Below are 21,312 nucleotides of genomic sequence, written 5' to 3'. Positions count from 1 at the left end.
ACTTCAAGACATTATAATGCGTAGCAATGGAATCCACCACAAGCATGCTGGGGTCTGATTCTAAACAGTCTTTGAAATCTAAAATGTATTTTTCAACAAGATGCTTAGCATTTTGTTTTCCAAACTGAAAGCTGCATTGTTGAGTGGCTAGTGAATCAAAATCAAAACTGGCCCAGTCCTTCAGTCAGTTTTCTGGAAACCTTTTCTCCATATGCTCACACACCAAACCAATGAAACTCAGAATAGATGGGGTACTGAAGCCCTTGTCGTTTTCAGAGTATGTTGAGATCAGATCTCTAACTGTGCTGCTCCAGCACACTTACGGACCAAGGTACTGTTCCCTAATGGGGTTGATCTTGCCTCGTGGAAACTGCATGGCTTCAACTGTTGTAAGACTGCTTTTTTTTAGTAACTTGGACAAGTCTGCTAGATCGCAAAGAATATCATTTAGCACTGCCAAAGAAATGTGATAAGTGGGGTCAGACAGTTTCTTGAAAGAGAATTATTTTAGCAACATCTCATAATTGTGCATTAATGCATTCAGTGCAAAATGTCTTGATAACCACCTCACTTCATTAAGGGGCTGAAAAGACAAAGCATCACAACCAATGACTGATGCTATTTCCTCAAATTTTGATTTTCTCAAAGGAGATATGCAAAACACAGAATAAGCAGTTCTTAACAAGGTTTCTACTTCCCTAATCGTTGGCACCTTTTTCCAAGCATCCCCGATTGCCCAATTCTTCACAGTGAGCTACACAGTGTTGGTCAATTAAATGTGGAATAGCTTGTTTAAGCCTTGTAGCAACAATGTTGTTTGCCAAGCATAACGGACGCACCATCTGATGTGAACATCACCATTTTCTGCAGATTCAGACCATTGGCAGAGTAAAATTCAGCAATAGCTGAAGTGACAGCTTCTACATTACAAGACGTTAACTTGACAATTCCACCAAACACAGTTTTGTGCATTGAATGTGGTGTTGCCGCAAGAGATTTGATCTCACAGTAAATAACTAACATTTTACTGACTGAAATGTCTGTGCTTTCATCAACAATGAGTGTGTGAAATGAAGCATTGCAAACTTCTGCCATGATTTCTGATCAGATTACGCTGCTGATGGACTCCAGGAATTCAAACACATCATTTTTACTTTTCCAGCTATCTGGTATTTGGTGTAGTGTGCTATGTGATTGCGGATTTCTTGCACAGACAGCATGGACATGCTCAGCCATGGCCAACCTATTAACTCTCTCAGTAGAAGTTTGTGCCAGCATACTACACAATCCAAACCCCAGTTTCTCTGCCAAATTATTGTGCCTGAGAGCCTGTACAGCAGATATATGGACTTCTACCACTAAATAGCGTTTCATGTAGTACAATGTCCACCCATCGGCCCATTTCTTTCCTGTAGAAAATTTGCCAGCAACTTGAGCTTCTGCACATACTCTGCAAATCAGACCCACATCAGCATTGTACTCACAAATCTCTCATCTTGTGATTTCTGGGACTCTGGTTTCCTTTAACCAATCCTCTTTGAAAGCAGCACAACATTTCTTCTTAGGTGGTGCTGTAGCAGCAGTGACACCCCCTTCCTTTGTTGAGCAATTTGTCCATACTCTGGTTAAAAAAGAAATAGCAATTATGTTCATGCAAATAAAGTGCTGTGCTGCTGAGCGGACTATGTGCAAGTGTAGACCTTGCATTCAGGCCAAGAGCAGATGCCTTTTATAAATGGTTGTTGCAACTTGAAATGTTTAGCCAGCCCAGAAGAACACAAGACTACAAGTAGCAAAATACTTTTGTAACATGAGCTACAGAAACCATGGTGACTAAAGGGACAGCCTACATCTCGGCTGGAGTTGACTGACTGGCCACTAGTGGCTGCACTAGGGATGCACGGTGGCATGTGTTCCAAGGCTGGCTAGAAGTGCATACACTAAGTATACCATTCTATTAGAAACAAAGAGCACATAGCCACAGAGTGCCGTGGGCACCTACCATTTGTGCACATAGAATTGCACAGCACAGCACCTAGTGTCTGCTCTAGGGACAGAAATTAAAATCAGCAATGTGAAATCTCCCATAATGGATGGACACAGACAGCATGCAGCATGGAACAATAGGAAAGATACCAGCAGCACACTGAATGCATCTATGAATATAAACCCTCTACTAACACTCTTGGAGGCAACAAAGGAGTACTGTTAACAATAGCTTCTATGCAGCATGCAGGCTCACAAGCATGTATCCAAATCCCAAGTAACTCAGGTGGTGCACGTTTGCTAAAAGGGCATTTACAGTGTGCAAAAAATACAATATATGACATTGAAAAAAATGGTGAATTCATAGCAATGAATGGGTTGGGCTGAGCATCTCTGTTAATGAAACGCAGTTATAGATGTCTGCAAATGTTATGCTATGTGGTATTTGCTTAGCGCCTGCTGACATTAGTATGTCCTTAAAGCGCTAAAGGTTTGCTGTGTTTAATTTCTAATGCTGTTAGGTTACATAACCACCCTGACAATGTGTGGGCCCAAGCAGAGGGAGTTGGTAGACAGTCACTCAATACTGCAGCCCTATCTCCCTGCAATCCTGATAGGACAACCATGATGACGACTGCAGTCCTCTAGACCACCCACGTTCAACAACCCCAGTAAGCAGCCCAATGCTGTCTGCACTGCAGCCCTGCAATGTGCTGCAAGCCTGCAACCATGGCGGTAGTGCAGCATTGTTAAAATAGCTCAGTGGAATGAGCTCTCACTCTCTGCTGTGATCTATGTGTGATCTGCAGGTCGCAGGTTCGAATCCCGGCAAGGCCAACTCAGCCTTCCATCCTTCCGAGGTTGCTAAATGAGTACCAACTGCCATTGGGTGATATTGTATGATTCATCAAGCATATATGTTCTATGTAAAGCGTTTAGGTATAGATGTTATATTTAAATAACCGAACATAATCATTGTTAAACATCCCTAAAAAGATGGCCAAGAGTTCTGTGTCCTGCGGCCTGCAACCACAATATCTAGACCTAAACTGCATGCCAGTAGTGCTCTACATCTCTAATAAAGCACTGAATACTGCAACCCGGGCCTGGCACAGCAGCATCCTGCAATCCAGACAGGCTATCCAATGTTGTAGGCTTCTTTTTCAGCCAAGAAGAGTCCAGCTCTTACCCTTATGATCACCAAATACTACAGCTGCTTCTTTCCAAACTCCACAAAGTACCTCAATCCCACTTTAAATCACTTCCATGGAAGTGGTGCACCCAAAATATGTTTTTATTGCCACCACTTTAAAATCGCTTTGGGATCCCAACTCCAGAAGAAAAAAACTTGTCTGAGACAGAGATGAGAGATTTTCCAATAACTACGCTGGCAAAGAATAAAAGGTGTTATAGGAACTAAAGGGAGAACCCCCAATATCAGGACTTGCTATTAGCATATACTTTGTAACAAAGAAAGTGTTCTAATAGATTAATTCCTTATGGACCAGGTGAGCATATGTTTTTACTCGTGACTGTCTCTGTATCCCTACAGTCCCACTACCAGCACTTACCCTTGCACTTGACACCAGCTGGCTGTACTTTACTTATTATTATTATTCTTTTATCCCATGTACTGCACTTTCCCCTCCCCCTTGCACTTTCCCCCTTCCCCCTTCCCATGCACTTGCACGATCTGAATGGCACCTGGCCTAGTAGGATCATTGTATGTCCTCCCTTTGTTCCCCCTCTCTTGCCTCGTCATGCCTTGAAAAACTTGTGTATAGGCGCGTTATAAATGCCATACCATATCATATTCATTCTGTACCTCGGCAACAAAAAAGCATACTCATGACTAATATTATTTTCCTCCTTCAACATTGTCTTTATTTAATTATTTTTCACTTCTTTTTCCTTTATTGCTGTCGAAAGGCAGCATTTGCGTCCTCAGTGTCTTCTTTAACTAACGTAAGACATAAAAAACTCAAAAGACATATTAAGGGAAAGCATGGAGAAATCTCTCAGATTTTACATATAGACTGTTTTTATATATACACAGTCCTAGCAGACAAATATGGCTCCTAATTTGTCTAACACACACAGAACAGGATATGTACAATTAAACATCTAATGTGAACAAAAAAGGCATTTTCTAGAAATAATCCTACTGTTTGGTGTTTCCACTGCAGGGGTCCAACCATTCAAAGGTCCAGATGAAGGCGTATCAGCTTGAATTTGCAATCGCTTCTGCACAATACGCAATTGCACATGAACTATGAAAAAATTCAAGATGATGATTGAACTACTATTATCACATATATTCGACCTCGAAATGTAGGAATTTGTAAATGTAATTCTATTACATGTGACTATACCAGAATTAAGTAGGTGGTAATGTGCTTGCAAAAAACTATGAAAACATCCTAGCACCTGACTGTACTATAGCTAATGCATGTGTTTGTTCCATTTTTTGAACGTGGAACTCGTAAGTGTAACGTTAATGTACTTAGACTGTAACTGAACTATGAAAGCAAGAATGTGTTCCATTTTTGAACGTGGAACCCTCCAATGTAACATTAATGTATGTAACTTAACCTGAACTATGAGAGCAAGAATTTGCTTAAAGAATACTGCACCATGCTGTGTCGCGCGTCGCCACACTAGAGCCACTGCAACAATTTACCAGGTGGACGCACCAACTAATGTACACCCATTTCCAGTTTTGAACGTGACATATTTAAATTCAATTTTACTGCTTGGGACTTTATTAGGATTATGAATGTAACAACACGTCCCCACTGGATTGCATTATGCTTCGCTGCAGTTGGCCACATTAGTATTACCGGCCCCTCAATTTAGACTATTTAACTACATTACAAGATGGCCGCCACAGTAATCCAGGATTCACTCTGTATGCGCACTCGGGGTGTTTAAAAGTGTCACAATGACAACACCTCAGCTTTAAACTGAACATGTAAAAACAGAGAGATTTCTCCATGCTTTCTTTCACTGTGGCTGTTGAGTTTTTTATGTTTTATGTTAAAGAAGAAACTGAGGACACAAATGGTGCCTCCTGACAGCGATAAAGGAAAAAGAAATGAAAAATAATTAAATAAAGACAATGCTGAAGGAGGAAAATAATAATATCACTCCTGCACATTGTGCTCAGTAAAAGGCTAAATGAATATGCTTTTTTCTTGCTGAGGTACAGAATGAACAGCCACTGATCGGCTACTTTAAAAACAGATGCACCGCTGATGCATAAGGAATTAATCTATTAGGACACTTTCTTCAGTACACAGTATAAACGGTGCTCACCTTTTAAATCCAGCAATCTATAGTGCAATATTCCCTGGAAAACAAAATCCAAATATGAATGATGAGACATGTGCTTTGATGACAATTTCATGCAGTCTTATATGGGTAAGTGTCAATGCTGGTAACATTAGAACCTGGGTGAAATCCTGGCAGGCAAACACATGAGCAAGGTTGCCAGCCTCTAAAACACCCAAGGGATGTTGTGTCTGCCCTCTGATAAAAGCGACACTGTCCTGTGGCCACCCACATGCATCATTTACTTGTGCCTAATTACTGGGAAAGCAGATGCTGGCATGGGTTTCTATCGTGGTGCACTGACAGAGCTACCTGTGTGCTCAATCACCAGGATAGCAGTGTGTGTATGTGTTGTAGGTTATGATTGAGTACTGCCAGAGCTGCCTATGGGCTCATTCACTGGAGCAAACGTGTGCTGCTGCAGGTCGGGGCGAAGGTGAACCATCAGAGCAATCTGTGCTCTCAATTACTGGCTCAGCAGTGTGTGCCGAAGGTCAGGATTGAGGTGCATTGCCAGCCCAGAACTGTTGGATGGCTCAACCACTGCAGTTATAGAGTGTTCAGCAGGTCAGGGATGAGGTGCACTGTCAGAGCTGTGTATGGCCTAAATCAATGGAGTAGCAGGCAGTGTGTATTGCAAGTCAAGGCTGAGGTGCACAGCGAGAGCTGTGTGTGTAGTATCTATCATTGGAATAGCAGGGCGTGTTACAGGGCTGGGTTGATGTGCACTGCTAGAGGTGTGTGTCACTTCAATCACTGTAATATCTGTGTGCCGCAGTTCCGTTTTGAGGTGCACGTGCCAGAGCAGTGTATGAGTAATGCACAATAATGGTCATCGAGGATGCAGGATTCCACTGTATCTATTTATTTCGCCACGCACTAAGCTTGACCCGCGGTGTACAGAGTTCCTGAAACCTTACATTTTCCCCAGAGTGTGCTGTGTTTGTGCAGACAGAAGGCCCGATAACCGACAAAGGAGCCGTGCTTCCCATGGAGGGCAATGAGCAGAAGAGAGTGGACTCACTCAGCACTGCAGCCTGTGCTCAGCGTAGGGCCGTGTGGAGAATTGATCGCCTCGGACGGAGAGAGACCCAAGATCACCTGATCTGAGGCCAGCCTCCGCACTTCTGAAGCCCCCCTCACAGGGGTGTTGCTAGGTCTGGAAAAGACCCGGGGCTACGCTAATGTCGGAACTGTCAGGACTCGGGGCTAGCTAGCCTTTTGGTTGTAGCTCCTGAGATTCTATCCGGGGCTACAACCAAAATACCAGGGGCTACAGCCCCCTTAGCCCCTGCTCTGATATTAACCAGGACTGCTCTCACAGGCTGTCCCTGCTCTTGTATGGACCAGGCTGTCTGTCTCACGCTGCACGAGGCTCCTGCTCTTTATTACACCAGGCTGTCTCTCACACATCAATCAGGCGGTTCCTTCTCTTGCTGTCTGTCTCACACCACTGGAGGCCCCTGTGCTTGTAAGGATCAGGCTGTGTGTGTCCTTACTTGCCTAAGACTGCTGCGCCAGCCTGTCTTGCTGTCTCACACTTTGTAGGTCCCTACTCATGTTTGTCTCACTGTGGGTGGCCTCTCTCCTCCTGTATGGACCAGGTGGACTGTCTCGTGCCCAGGAAGTGCCAGCATCAAGTATACAGGTTATCTCTCAGACCTCATTCTGCTTCGGTGGCAGGCAGCACTGCAGGTGGCATATGCCTGGCCAGCGCTCCTGCACCCCAGTGCCCCACTCTTCTGAGAAGGGCAACTCGCAATTGATGAGCAGTTATTATATGACTCCAGTCCCTGGAGCCTTCGCCCCACCTGCCTCATTTTCTTGTGGGCGAGTCTCCCACCAGCCCGTTCTTGGAGAGAGCTATGTTTGTGTGCGCAGGGGAAGCCATTTGCCCCAGGCCCAGTGCGGTACAAAGTACGGCACGATAGAGGGCCTGGGGGGTTAGGCGCGTGGTGGGGGAAGCAAACGGCGTGAAATGCAAGGGTAGGGGCAGCCAAGCGGCGCCCCCACCCGCGGCGTTGCCAAAGGAAGCACAACACAAATGGGGGAAAGGTGTGAGGAAAAAGCAACAGGGGGGCAGGAGGAAGTCCGGCCCCCCCAGAGGTACAACAAAGGGCCAGGGGAGTATAAGTACCCCAATGAAAAGCAGGTTAGGCACAACCAGGTAAGGAGCTCACCTCATTCGGTTAAGCTCCCAGGGCCTGGAAAAGGGGGAGAAGGAAACGTTTTGCCTCTGCTGGCTTTTCGTGTCTTTGTTGTTCCCCCCACTGCAAACGAGCGGCGTGACCAAGTAGGACATCTACCTTAACGTCTTCGCGGAGCCGTGAGCAGACAACGACGCTCGGGTGGAGAAGATTCGACGAGCAGAAGATTACCAGGAGCCGCGGGGGCCGTGTCGGGAGCCGGAGGTCTGGAGGAAGCCGGCGGTGGCAGCCGAAGAGCTGCGACGAGCGCGGGAGCAGCGGGTACACATTTTCCAAGGCCTCCGTCAAGCAGCAAAGGGAGACGCCGTGACGAAGTCCGGTGAGCAGGAGAAGGGGAAGCAGGTACAGCAGAGAGCGGCGAAGAGGCAACCGCTACCCGCTCAGGACAAGAAGCGCGAAGCGCAAGAGCGGGAAGGCGGGGCCACCCGCCTTGAGCGCGGGGAGTCCAAAACAGACTACATTTGCCTAGGAGTCATCGGAGACCAGCAGGGAGGGGCACGGCAGGCAAGGGTGAAGCGGCAGAGGGCCTTAAAGGGACAGGCACACAGCGCCTAGTAGAAGGAAGGCACAAATGAAAAGACACAGCAAGCCAGCCTAAGGGCACAGCCAGGAAAAGTCATGACGAGTGCCAGAAAGGTTGGGGGTTCGAGCCAACTGAAAATCCCAGTAGCGGTGACAAAAAGCAGAGACAATTTTAAAGACTAAAACACAGTGGAAGGCGGAGTGCGCAGAATGGCAGAAGACAAGGCAAGAAGAGCGCAAGAATTCAGCGCATGGGCCAAAAAAGCGGAAAAAGAGTATGGAGCACAATGGGTGCTGGATGTAATGCAGACGGAGGAAAGGGCAAGGGCAATGTCGCCTTTGCTGCTAGAGGATTCCAGCGGCAGCAAAGAAGAGGCAGGAATTCCACAGGGCCAGAAAAGGGCAAGAGAGGTGGCAAGAGGATCACAGGAGCAGCCGGAGGAGCCTAGGAAGAGGCAAAAGAAAGGAAATAAAAAAGGTGCTGTAAAAATTGATAATAATATTGGGGACACGATTGTAAAAATGTTAAAAACATGCATCACGGCTCAGGGTAAGTCGCCCAGAACCCGTGGAGGGAAGGAGAAGAGGCAAAGGGTGGTAACATCTGAAACAGAAAGTAGTGAAGATGAAGAGAGGGACCACTTGAAGGCATGGGTGAAATGGAAGGGGGTAATAAGCAAAGATAAACAGAGAAAGGCAAGGGTAGTAGGGGCAGATGACGGTCAGGGGGCAGGAGGGCCAAGTCCAGCAGAAAACGGGGTCCCCATACCACAGGGGGTGGCACAAGGGGTCCCGCCAGGGTCTATTCCCCAGGGGACGACCACCAGCCTACCGGTGACGCCGGCTGGGCCTACCAATGTAACAGTACAAGAACCAGCCACAGTTATGACAAAATATGGCAGGCCCACGGTCGGAAAAGACGCCCAAGGACGTTCTATGAAGTTACAGGCATGGTACATTAATGAAAAAGTGAAGGAGAAGATATGGAGGAAAGAATTTATAGGTATCTTTTTGTTACTAGATGTCCAAAAGAGAGGGCAGAATGTATCATTAGAGGACATAAAGGAGGATGAGAAGGACTTACTAAAAAGGGCACCAGTACCAAGGAATTTTGATAATTGGACGGCGGCTTTCTAAATAATGTCCACTATCATACTACAAAAATACCCAGAAGACGGTGTATCACTGGTAACATACCAGCAGAGAGTCTTAAAGGTTTACAAAGCATTTGGGGGGGATGCATGGAAGGAATATGACCACGAATTTAGGAAAGAAATGGATTGCTTCCCAGACATAGGTTGGGATAAGGAGAATTTCAACCTGTACATATTCAATGTGCTAAAAGAAAAATGGGACACCAGGGAACAGAGTAGTGCGGGGGGTTATCAAAGGAGGCAATATTGGCAAAACGATTACAGAAACGATTACAAATATAATAACAGAAGATACAAGAGCAATTATGACAGAGCAAGGGATCAGAGCTTTCACAGCAAGCAATACAGCTCACAGAGAAGTTGGCAGAACAGCATACTACCAATAGCACAAGGGGGTTGTAGGGGAGCAATGGGTCAACAAGGACAGAGGCAGCCCAATGTCGAACCTTCGAGAATGGGATACCATGTAGCTGGGGCAAGAAATGCAAATTCAGCCACAGATGCAAAAATTGTAGGGAGGAACATAGTACCACTAAATGCACCAGAGCAACAACCGGCATGCACAGGGTGCCGGAAAAAAGGAGTTAAGAGAAGAGATGAGAAAGGGGCCACGCCAGTTAAGATTGAGAAAATGGAGAGGTGGCTAATGGTTTTTCCAGACCAGGAAGTTGCAGAGACAATCAGGAGAGGTTTCCAGGAGGGTTTCGATATTCCATTCAAAGGGCAAGGGTCCCAGAATACCCCAAAAAATCTGAAATCCGCCTTAGAGAACAGAGAGTTAGTGGGCAAGAAAATCAAGAAAGAAGTAGAACTGGGGAGGATAGGGGGCCCATACAGATCCCCTCCATTTTTGGAGTACATATGCTCACCATTGGGTGTGGTCCCAAAGAAGGAGGTAGGCGAATTCAGGTTGATTCACCACCTATCATACCCTCCAGGGGCATCGGTGAACTATGGCATACCACAAGATGCAGTGTCAGTGTCTTATTCAGATTTTCAGGAAGCAGTACAGGTGGTCAGGAAGGCAGGAAAGGGGGCATGGATGGCGAAGGCCGATATAAAGTCAGCATTTTGCTTACTCCCAGTCAATAGGGAATCACAGAGGTGACTATGCATGCATTGGGAGGGCGAGTATTTTGTTGATAAATGCCTCCCAATGGGTTGCGCCATCTCATGCGCATATTTCGAAAAAGTGAGCTCATTCTTGCAATGAGCACTCACAAAGGAGATGGAGGAGGCACAAGTAGTCCACTACCTAGACGATTTCTTATTTGTGGGGCCACAGGGTTCCGAGCTGTCTAGGGCTACCTTGAATACATTCATGGCATTAACAGAAGACTGGGGCTTCCCGCTGGCGGAAGAAAAAACAATGGGCCCAACACAAATAATCCAATTTTTAGGAATATAAATTGACTCACAAAGGGGAGTGTGCAGGATCCCGGAGGAAAAAGTGGCGGACCTACTGGGAACAATCAAAAGCCTACAAGGGAGAAACAAGGCCACTGTAAAGGAATTGCAATCACTAGCAGGTAAACTAAACTTTGCTGGTAGGGTCATACCGCAAGGCAGGATATTCCAAAGAAGCATTGAACAGAGAACAAGAGGGGCCAAGGAGGGGCATCACAGAGTCAGAATTGGTGAGGGAATCAAGAAAGATTTGGAGGTATGGGGTGAATTCCTTAAATCATTCAATGGAGCAGTGATCTGGCGCTCACCAATAAACGAGGAGAACAAGAGGGTGTTGTTAACAGATGCAGCCGGGGGATTTGGTTTTGGCGCAATATTGGGTACAGAATGGTGCGCAGAAAAGTGCCCAAAGGCATGGCAGAAGGCAGCATGGACGAGTAATATTACATTACTGGAGCTGTTTCCTATCTGGGTAGCTCTGTGCGCATGGGAGGCAGAGCTAAATAGCAAAGAGCTAAATGTTTGGTCAGACAACATGGCAGTAGTGCATGTAATAAATAATGGAAGCGCATCATGCCCGTTGGTCTTGGAATTAATGAGGGCAATAACATTGGGTTGTCTGAATAACAATGTTGGCATAAGGGCGAGGCATATCGCCTGAGAAGCAAATGTGGTCGCTGACGCCTTGTCTCGTGTTCAGTGGGGCAAGTTCAGGGAGCTGCGGGCGGATGCAAAAAGGATAAAGACGCCCACGCCAGAAAAGGTATGGGTCCCATTAAAAGCAATGGAGGAAAAACGGTTAACTGCAAGGTTGACTCAGAAGAGGAGGAAGAACCACAGGAGCAAGGTCAAGTGATAGAAAGATTGGCCAGGAACGCTATAACATACAAAACTGGTAAGCAGTACAAGAAACATGTGAATAATGTGTTAAAAGTAACAGGGTTGCAAGAAGTGGGGTAGATTACAATTTACAAAATGTGTGACTTCCTGGAGAAAGCATTTGCCCAGGGGAAAAGGAAAAGCTGGGCAGCAGCGCATTTGGCCGCGGTCGCATATACCTCAAAGGTGGCCGGGGTGACAGACCCAACAGCTAGCCCACGGATAAAATATGCAATGAAGGGTTGGGTGAAATTGGGAGGAAGGAAACCAGACAGCAGGAGAACCTTGAATTTTGGGAAAGTGGTTAAACTGTTACAATTATTGCATAGCACATGTAGCGACAGTTATGAAACAATGCTGTTCAGGGCAGCTTTTGCGCTAGCGCATTATGGGGCTTTTAGGATTGGGGAACTGGTAGCACGCAACACAGTTGCAGGGGACGGGCTAGCGAGAAGTGACGTCAGCATAGGGTCCAAAGGCATGCCGATAATGCTGAGGAAATCAAAAACAGACCAGATGGGGAAGGGAAGAGCAATAGAGCTGAATTGCATTAGGGAAAGGGAGCATTGTCCCAGGTGCATCACCCAAAAATTTCTCGAGGTACTGCCGGAAGTCGGGGGACAACTACTGATACACAGGGACGGCAGAGCACTCAGCAGATACCAGTTCCAAGCAGTGCTGAAGAAAGCTATAGCAAAAGCAGGGTGGGATGCAGCGGAGTTTGGGACCCACTCTTTCAGAATAGTTGCAGCCACGTCAGCATGGGCGGGAGGCCTGGGAGCAAAAGGCGTAAAGAAAATTGGGGGGTGGGGGTCACAATGCTTCAAAAGATATGTAAGAGAAAATTTGATATGATTCCTCTCCCATCCATCCATGCAGATACGAGCCCCTACAAGTCGGCATGGATAGTCGGCCTTTCCTTTGTGACCCGGGCAGGCAGGTGGATCGAAGACTTCAAAGAGGGTCTGCATTTTAAAAAGACACTAACATCCTGGTGAGGCCTCCAAGGAATGCATTGGGAGTACATTCACGATCGGCTATCGGCCCTGATCGGGTTCAGGGACCCACCAGAGTACCTGGTAATCCACCTTGGTGGTAATGACCTGGTCAAAACAAATAGGTGCGAACTGATGCGCAAAATGTGCAAGTCCCTAAGGGCTATAGCACTCTGCTGGTGGAAAACCGAAATTTTTATGTCTGAGATAATTACCCGCAGAGTCTGGTACGGGGCGCACAGGAGGCATGCCACTGAAACTGCAAGAAAAAAGCTCAACAAGGCAGTAGAAAAGTACTGTAGGAGTATGGGGCTCCAGTTTATAAAGCATGGCTTGTCGCAGGACAACCCAGAGATGTTCCACCAGGACGGTGTACACCTATCCAGCAAAGGGACGGGAATTTTTTCAGATAACATTTTTAGAGCCTTAGCAGAGAGAGGATGCAGATAGGGGCACTTTTTGGGGAGACCTGAGCGGCCGAGGCGACACCCACTCAGGTGTGGCGGCACGTGTCCAGGAACGGATGCCCCAGGGTAACTAAGACTAGCCGAGGAGAAGGCTGAGCATCTACACCCCCTGGACACGAAGTGCCCAAAAGCGAGTTGGTGTTATTTGTGGTTGTTATGATTATTGTTTGGTGTTATTTTCTGTAGAAAATAAACAAGCCTACGGCCTATAATTTTTCCACAAACAAAAACCCTGTCTGTACTATTATTTCTTTATCCTGGGTACTAGGGACTAGGAACAAGAGCGAAGGGGAGCCCACACTACACAGCCTAATTCACATATTAACGGCCCGCTGAAGGGGAGGGCTCACTCTGCGAAGGGCAATTAGGCCGATAATTCACCAGCACTGGAGGGGAGGGGGCGTCCCTGCCCGTGGGGAAAGGTCACCCACCCTCAGGAGTTTCCACGTAGAGACTCCAGGTAAGTGCACGTGTGCGGACCGTGTGAGTGCAGACGCAATGCCCTGCTATGGTAACCAGTGCTCCTCCCCCGCCCTCTTACTCCTGCGCAGATTGGAGGCGACGGCAGGGCAGAGAGGTGCATGTCAGGAGCGGGCCACAAACATCACACCGCACACAGCGGGGCTGGGGTGGATAAAGTACTTTCCATACCGCAAGTTGCACTCGCAACGTTTGTCTTTAGGTGTTGTGCCAGATCTCGACCCAGCGAGAGCCGGCCATTTGACCAGCGCTGTATAAAATTACAGGAATGGTAAAACAAAACAAAAGGTTTTAGCATTCCTGGCATTTCATATTAAAATGAAACCGTTCTGGAACTGATTCCTTTTAATATAAAAGTGAGGAATGGAACTGGGAGCGACAACAGGAGTGGCAGGCTCGTGCGTGAGAGCCCCTTGTCCCATTGCTCACTTTGATATTAAAAGGAATCCATTCCTGAACGGTTTCATTTTAATTACAGGTAATGGTAAACATTTTCTTTTACAAAGCAAAGGAGCGCCGCAGCTTCTCTCACTCTCACAATCGCTTTGCATACCTTTTTGCAATCTGGCCATCAGTCACCGAAGAGAGGGTCACGCTCACCTCACGCTGCCAAAAAACACAGGGCCTGTCCCACTCCAGTCCAGTGCCCAAAACGCTGTAAATGTACGCACTGGCAGTGGCAGGCAATGTGTGGGCCTGAAAGCAGTCTGGGGCCTGGTGCACGAGCGGTGACAGCCACACCGAAGTGGAGAGCTAAAAGCAAGGTGCCACGCCTTATGCACGAGGCCAGAGGGAACAGCCGTGTTTGATTGGCTGTAGAAGCACAGCATGTGCAGCCAAGTGCTGCAGCCAATCATATTAAAAGCATGGTCTGTCAATCCTGTATGCCCTCCTGTCCCGATTGGATAAACGTATAAATACATCATGCTAATGATGAAGGGGGGGCAAGGCAGCCAAATGAATGTGCGACGTGCGCGGTAAATGCGAAGTGGAAAGGAGCACGCAGTTATTATTTATTATTATTATTTATTTATTTATTTCTACCGCGCCATAGCCCGCAGGCATCAGGGCGCCAAACAGACAACATAAAGACTGGAGGGAGAACTAGGTGGAAAGAGGACTAGTTTACTCAGAGTTGTTTTCAGATGTTTTCGGAACTTTGTGTAACTTACCTCAGATCGTAAGGATATAGCAAGTTCATTTCAATGTGTGGCTCCTTTAGTAGGGAAAGATTTGCCTTTTCCTCAAGCTGTCTTAGAATCTGGTATAACCATAAGGTGGGTGGCACTTGAGCGCAGAGTCCTACTTGGGGAGTATTTTTGCTTAGTGTATGTTTTAAGTAGACTGGAGCCTCTCCACATAGGCATCTATGGGCCAGAGCCGGTGTCTTAAACTGAATACGTTTCTCTACAGGCAACCAGTGGAGCCCTTTCCTGTAGTGTGAGATATGTTCCCTCCTGGTGGCGTTGTGGATTATCCCTATGGTGTTGTTCTGAACAGTCTGTAATTTTTGGATATTCTTTTTGCTTGCTCCGCATAGTTGGGGCGTTGCAATAATCCAGTCGTGGCATGATTATGGCTCGAACCAAGGTGTCACCGTTTTTTCTTGATACCAAGGGGTTTATCTGTCTCAGGAACTTTAGTTGGTAATGAGCATGTTTGGTCACGTAGTGGACATGCTCATGCGCATTAAGGGATGCCTCAAATATTGTACCCAAAGTTTTTACTTTTTCGACCACCTTGATGATACAGGTGTCTAAAGTGAATTTTGCGTAAGCTTGATCTCATTATTTCATTCTAGCCTGACTGGTTCCAAAGATCATAAGCTCTGTCTTCGAGCTATTGAGGCACATCCAGTTTTCAGTCATCCATTGCTGGATGACTGAGTATACGTGGTTAAGGATTTTAGTATCTTCAGCGTGGTCACCACTAAGGTTCATAAGAAGCTGGAATTTATCAGCGTAGTTGGTGAAGTGAAAGACCATGCTTTCTAGTTTGTCACAAAAGAGCCTGATCTAAATGTTAAACAGGATTTGCGAAATACAGGCCCTTGTGGTACTCCATATTTAATGGCAATAGGATCTGAGCAAGCCGTGCCCTTATATGTTCTTTCACTCAGAAAGGAGTGGATCCAGTCTACTGTGTGGTTTGAACATTTTCCAATTTCAGCCAGTGCTTCCAGTAGTCTGGCATGGTGTAAGAGATTGAATGCCGCCGAGAGATCTAATAAAATGAGCAGGCCCAATACCTTTTAGCATTTGTGTCTGCAGGTCCAATACTGCGCTTTCCATACTGTAGTTTCTGCAGAAGCCAAATTGTTTGTGATGAAAAGCGGCCGCAGGCTCAAAGTGAGCTTCCTGTTGGATGGTAGCTGCCTTGTCCAGTATTTTCAGTAAGAAAGGAATATTTGTGATAGGTTGTAGGTTTGCTGGGTCTTTAATACTAAGTACTGGCTTCTTAGCAATAGGTGTAACTGCTACTTCTTTAATAGAGGTGGGAACCTTCTTGGTAGGAATTAAGCATTAATGAATCTGTTCAAGAAAGGTGCAAAAATGCTGGTATTTTTATGTATGATCTTGGATGGTAGAATATCCCTGATAGAGGAAGAAGGCTTAATATGTTCTAGCATCTGCATAGTGTCAGCGATTGTCATAGTTTGAAAATCAAAATTGGACATATGATTAATGTTATTAATATAAATGTCCTTCTCTTGTTCTGAGGAAGTCTTTGTGATGCTTTTTGAGCTTTGGTTTTTGTCAGGGGCTAATAAGACCTTGCTTTGAATAGCTTGTGGCACTTATTCGGAAGTTAACACTTCCAGATGGGAAATGGACATTCAGGGGACTCGGGTGGTTGGGTCCAGGAGGTTAGGGAGTGGCTTCTCTCTAGATGATTGGGTGGCCTGGAGCCTGGCAATGGCATGCACAACCAGTTCTGTTTTTTTCTATAGGTGACTCCGCATTATCACTGCCATGCTTGAATCCATTGTACTACATTTTCTGCAATTACAAGAGGGTATAGACAAGTGGACCTACGCTGGTGGTAACTTTCTCTTATCTGACAACTGTGCATGTAAGTTGCATGTTGACTGCATGTTATGTGTGTGGCCATCTAGTAGGCTGTTTCTACCCCTTCTAATTTGGTGTTAGTCCCGTACATGTTTCATGACTGCTTGTTAGCCACTTTCATCTTTCTCCTGACCTTGGAGGGTCTCCCCTCTCCTGCACCTTTTGGCCTGGAGGCTCTGGGACCCTGCCACTAACAATGAAGGTAAGCCTTTGGGCTTTTCTGTGGACTGCATGTCGCGTTGAGAACCCTAGCTCTGGAAAATTCGAAAAACATCATCAGAACGGAGTAATGCCAATTTTTTAAAGTGTGACATTATCAGCATGATTTACTTCACGGCGTGTGCCTGCTTAAGCCGTTTTGTTGGACTGTAACATGCTTGGGCTGTTGTGATCAGGCCCTCCAAGATGGCCGTCCCTTTCTTTGCTAGTGATGCTGGCCTCTATACACCAGGCCCGCCTGCCTTCATTGGTTGTCGTCTTCCAATTGTGCCCCCACCCGCCTGCCCTGCAATGTTTCCTCTGTGCCCCCACCCCTCCCCTCGACCCGCTTTGTTTCCTATGTACCCCCACCCCTCTCCTCTGCCCCGTGTTGTTTCGTATGTGCCCCCACTACTCCCCTCTGCCCCAAGATGTTTCCTCTGTACCCCCTGCCCTACGATGTTTCCTCTGTGCCCCCTACCCTCCCCTCTGCCCTGTGTTGCCCCCTACCCTCCCCTCTGCCCTGTGTTGTTTCCTATGTGCCCCCAACCGTCTGCTCTGCCCCGCAATGTTTCTTCTGTGCCCCCACCCCTCCCCTCCCCTCCAAGCCGCTTTGTTTCTTATGTGCTCCCACCCCTTCCCTCTCCACCCCTTGATGTTTTTCTTTGTGCCCCGTCCCCTCTGGCCCGCTTTCCTTCCTCTGCGCCCCCTCTGCTCCCCTTTGCCCCGCGTTGTTTTGTATGTGCCCCCACCCCTCCACTCTGACCTGCGTGGTCCTTTTGTGCCCTCACCCTTCTCCCATGACCCGCAATGTTGTCGTTGTCCTCCCACCCCTCCCCTTTGACCCGCAATGTCCATTGTTTGCCCACACCCTTCTCCCAAGACCCGCATCGTCGTAGTTGTCCTCCCACACCTCCCATAACCCATGTGGCTCTCCCTTGCCTCCCCCTCGTCTTTCTGTTGTCTTTCATTCCCCCTCTGATACCCTCTCCCTCTGTTCCTTGACATGTGTCTTCTCTGTTTTCCCCTTAGGTGGACGCTTGTGGTTTTTCCTGCTGCTTGTCTCTGTTCCCTCTATTTCTTTTTCTCTTGGCCACCCCCCTGTTTCTACCTTGTTCCCCCCTCCTATGTTCCCCTCCACTTTAGCACTTATGTCTTCTCAAAATATGAATTCTGAACTATTTATTTTGAAAGCCACTCGTCTGTCTTCCTCTCCCACCTTTTGTTTTCCACTCTCCCCTTCCCCCTCCAGCACTATCTGAAATTTCGGCAGAGCTAGTAAAATAGTCGCTTCGTTCTGTTCTTCTCCTTCTCCCTCTTTTTCAATCACCCCCACGCCCCACCCTCCTCCTGTTTATTTTCCGGCACTAGCTCAATTGCCACCAGGCATAGTAATATAGCCGCTTGTCTGTCGCAATCGCCTGCCCGCCCCTCCTCCCAATCACGGTTTATTTTGCTCTTACTCTTCAGTTATGTGCGCCAGGCCTATCTGTTGCAGCTTGTTTGTTCTCCCCTTTCTTATGTTCCCCCTCCCATCCCCCCTCCAGCACTATCTGAATTGTCATCAGTTCTGTTCTTCTCCTTATCCCGCTTTTCCAATCCCCCCGCCACCCGCCCCACTATCCTACTGTTTATTTTTCCAACACTACCTCAATTGCCGTCAGGCATAGTAATGTAGCCGCTTGTCTGTTTCACTCTCCCTCCCTCCCCATTCCCTTAGCACTTACACTATCGGAAATGTCGTCAGTCTGATTATGATAGTTATATTTGTTTTTTTTACATTCTGACTGTATCAAGGACTGAAAGAATGTAAATTGTATTTTTTCCCATGTTCCCTCCCCTCCTTGAAGCGCTTTGAAAGACATTGTGTATAGGCACTATACAAATAAACAATCAATTCAATTAAATTAAATTGATGCATGTGCTCTGCGTGTAAAGTACTGCAGAGTCCTCAACTGTAGTTGCCTTAGGGATTTATAGACTATTTACAATACCCTTACCTGTTCTCGTGCTGCAACCCATAGAATATAGCCGAGTCCCACATTGTCTTTATTTGGGGGCGTGGCCAGCGGGCGTAAGATGAGGACGTGATCCCTCGCCGCTCCCGGCCGCCAGCCCAATCCTCCATTCATCCTGCGACTAAAATACAACTGCAGAGTCCCCAAAATATCGTAGAGACGTCCGAAACCTTGCTGCTTCGATCCAGAACATCCCGGATCAGATTCGGTGCGAGCTTTGTGAGATACACCCCGCGGAGATCACAGACAAAAGATCGTGGTGGGTGACCAAGATGGCTGCCTGAGGACACGAGAGGCGGAGATCGTGAGGCCTGGAGCTGCAGCAGGCCCAGGAGAGAACGAGCGGCGTGCAATCACCCACCGATTGGCTCCGGAAAGCGAATCAACTACCTCGAGCCGGCACTCGCCCGCCTCTCCAGCTGCGGGGCTACACCGACTGTCCGCGGCGGTGACGAGCGCTCCTCCCGCCGCGCCTGGGCGGCAACGGAACTGGGCGGCTGCCGGCGAGGGCGGCTGCCGGCGAGCGCGCGGGGTACACAGCCCGGGGACCATCTCATCGGACGTGTAGGAAAACGCCGGAGAGCCCCCCCATCCCTCTTCCTCGGAAAGGGCCAACGCGAGGCGGAATCCGGCCCGGGCCGCAGCCCCTGTGCTGCGGATGTGGGCGCTCCGCTCCTCGTAGAGCGCCTGCACGGCCTCCCCGGCTGCGGACAGTACTACGCCGGTAAGGAGAGGGGAGGGAGGGAGAACTGATCCTGTCCCCTGGCGAGTGGCACACGGGCGGCTTGGACCAACGCGGCTCGAGGCGGGCCCTGGTGTTCCCCACATAAGCCGCAGGCAACACAGCAGTAAAGCTGCAAAACAACGCGGGTGCCCCATGCCGCAAGGAGCATCCCAAGAGCTTCAAGGCCAACTACGGCCCAACTCACCGGCGACCCTGGTGGCGCTGGGAGCATCGAGGACGTGGGATAGAACCCGGTCATCCTGTGTGACACTGCCCGGACATACATGAATAAAGGCCACGCTCTGAATGGCCATTAACCCCGAATAAGCCCAGGCTATCTTGTCTACACATCAGAAGGCGTTGAACAAAACAAACCACGCGGTTGCTGCGGGGCCCTGCATGATTGCCATCCCGGTGCCTCCTCTGCTTGGCAAACGCCGTTTTCTCGAACCGATAAACGCAGCTTCGAAAAAACAAGCATCACTGCCCTCCCTGCGCGCACTTATAGAATGCCCATACACCACTGTGAGAGATACTGGAACCAACTCCCACAAAATCGCAGTGAGTAAATTGTCCCCGACACGCACCGCGGAATTGTAAACATCCCTACTGCATAGAGTTGAAAAAGCGGACCAATCATACCGGAATCTCCCTCCCCTTCAGCAATACCTGTCTCCCTGCCTTCCAGCGGGCCTACCCTCCCGTGTAGATCTTGGACCTGCAAAGCCACTTCACCAAAACACCTTGAATGGGGAAAGACAGACCCAGAAAGACTTCCACACAAAGCAGGATTGAACAATATACAACTACACCAATATCTCGTTCCCCAGAAAGACCACTACAACAAGACTCGGATAGCATGGAAGAGAATATCTCCCTCAGAGACATTATGGGCGCCATTGCCAGCTCTAGAACTTCCATGGAGAAAAAGATGGACAGTATAGGTGCAGACGTATCCTTGCTAAGGCATGACCTCCAGAAGCTAACATCACGCACTGGGGAGGCGGAGATGCGGATCTCTGAGACTGAGGACAACCTCCGTGGAGTTAACCGCCAGATGGCTGGCGTGATGGCACGAATAAAGCTCCTGGAAGCAAAAGCAGATGATAGTGAGGGCAGATCAAGGCGCAACAATGTCCGTATTCTCGGCCTTCCAGAAAAGGCAGAAGGAGACTGTATGGAGCTCTTCCTGGAGGGGTGGCTCGCAGACATATATGACGTACAATCCTTCTCCAAGTTCTTTTCCATTGAGCGTGCCCACCGTATTCCCACCGGCAAGATCACACCGGGAGCACCGCCCCGTACAGTCATAGCAAGGTTCCTAAACTATAGAGATAGAGATACAGTACTGCAGCTGGCGAGGTCTAAAGGAAATATTACGTACAATGGATCAAGAATTGCCTTTTTCCCCGACTTCACCAGAGAAGTTCAGAAAGCGCGTCAATCTTTTGACCCCCTCAAAAAACGCCTCCAATCAATGAGAGTCAAATACGGGCTCGTATTCCCCACCCAACTTAAGATATTTCACAAAAATACAACAGTACACTTTGCTGATCCAAGAGAGGCGTGGAGTTGGGCTGAAAGGCATATTGAAGGCGACTGGAGTACCGACAGGAGACGGAGAGGAGAACGGAATAGGCCTCATCCTGAGCGACCACCTGAACATGAACCGCAACAACAACAACTGCAGATTGGAATCCCCCAACATGAGGGAGCGCAGTAAACATCGCCAAGATCCTGGACGTCCACATCACTACCAATATACCGCAAAGTGCCGCTTCGTACACCGCAAAGTGTCTATGACGGCAACCCCGGCTGGCGGCCACCCAAACGGCGGTCCCCCTCCCACCGGGCATAAAGCAGACTTGAAGCGCCTC

The 21,312-nt window shown here is 48.0% G+C and overlaps 1 long non-coding RNA gene across 1 annotated transcript in view; it reads right to left on the bottom strand.

Annotated features, from left to right (window-relative positions):
• Positions 1 to 349: 349 nt before the first annotated feature.
• LOC138493137 (uncharacterized) overlaps positions 350 to 21,312 on the bottom strand; it is a 167,406-nt gene continuing 146,443 nt past the window's right edge. Inside the window, exons 2-3 of the long non-coding RNA XR_011276276.1 lie at positions 1,485 to 1,621; positions 350 to 453 (exon numbers count right to left, since the gene is read on the bottom strand). This is a non-coding gene — a long non-coding RNA (uncharacterized lncRNA). The remainder of the gene's footprint in view (positions 454 to 1,484; positions 1,622 to 21,312) is intronic.

The sequence above is a fragment of the Ambystoma mexicanum genome, chromosome 10 (genome assembly GCF_040938575.1).
Source record: "Ambystoma mexicanum isolate Mex_15411 chromosome 10, UKY_AmexF1_1, whole genome shotgun sequence".
Classification (NCBI taxonomy): Eukaryota; Metazoa; Chordata; class Amphibia; order Caudata; family Ambystomatidae; genus Ambystoma; species Ambystoma mexicanum.
The sequence above is the reverse complement of the archived record's forward strand: the minus strand, read 5'-3'. Positions and strand labels throughout refer to the sequence as shown.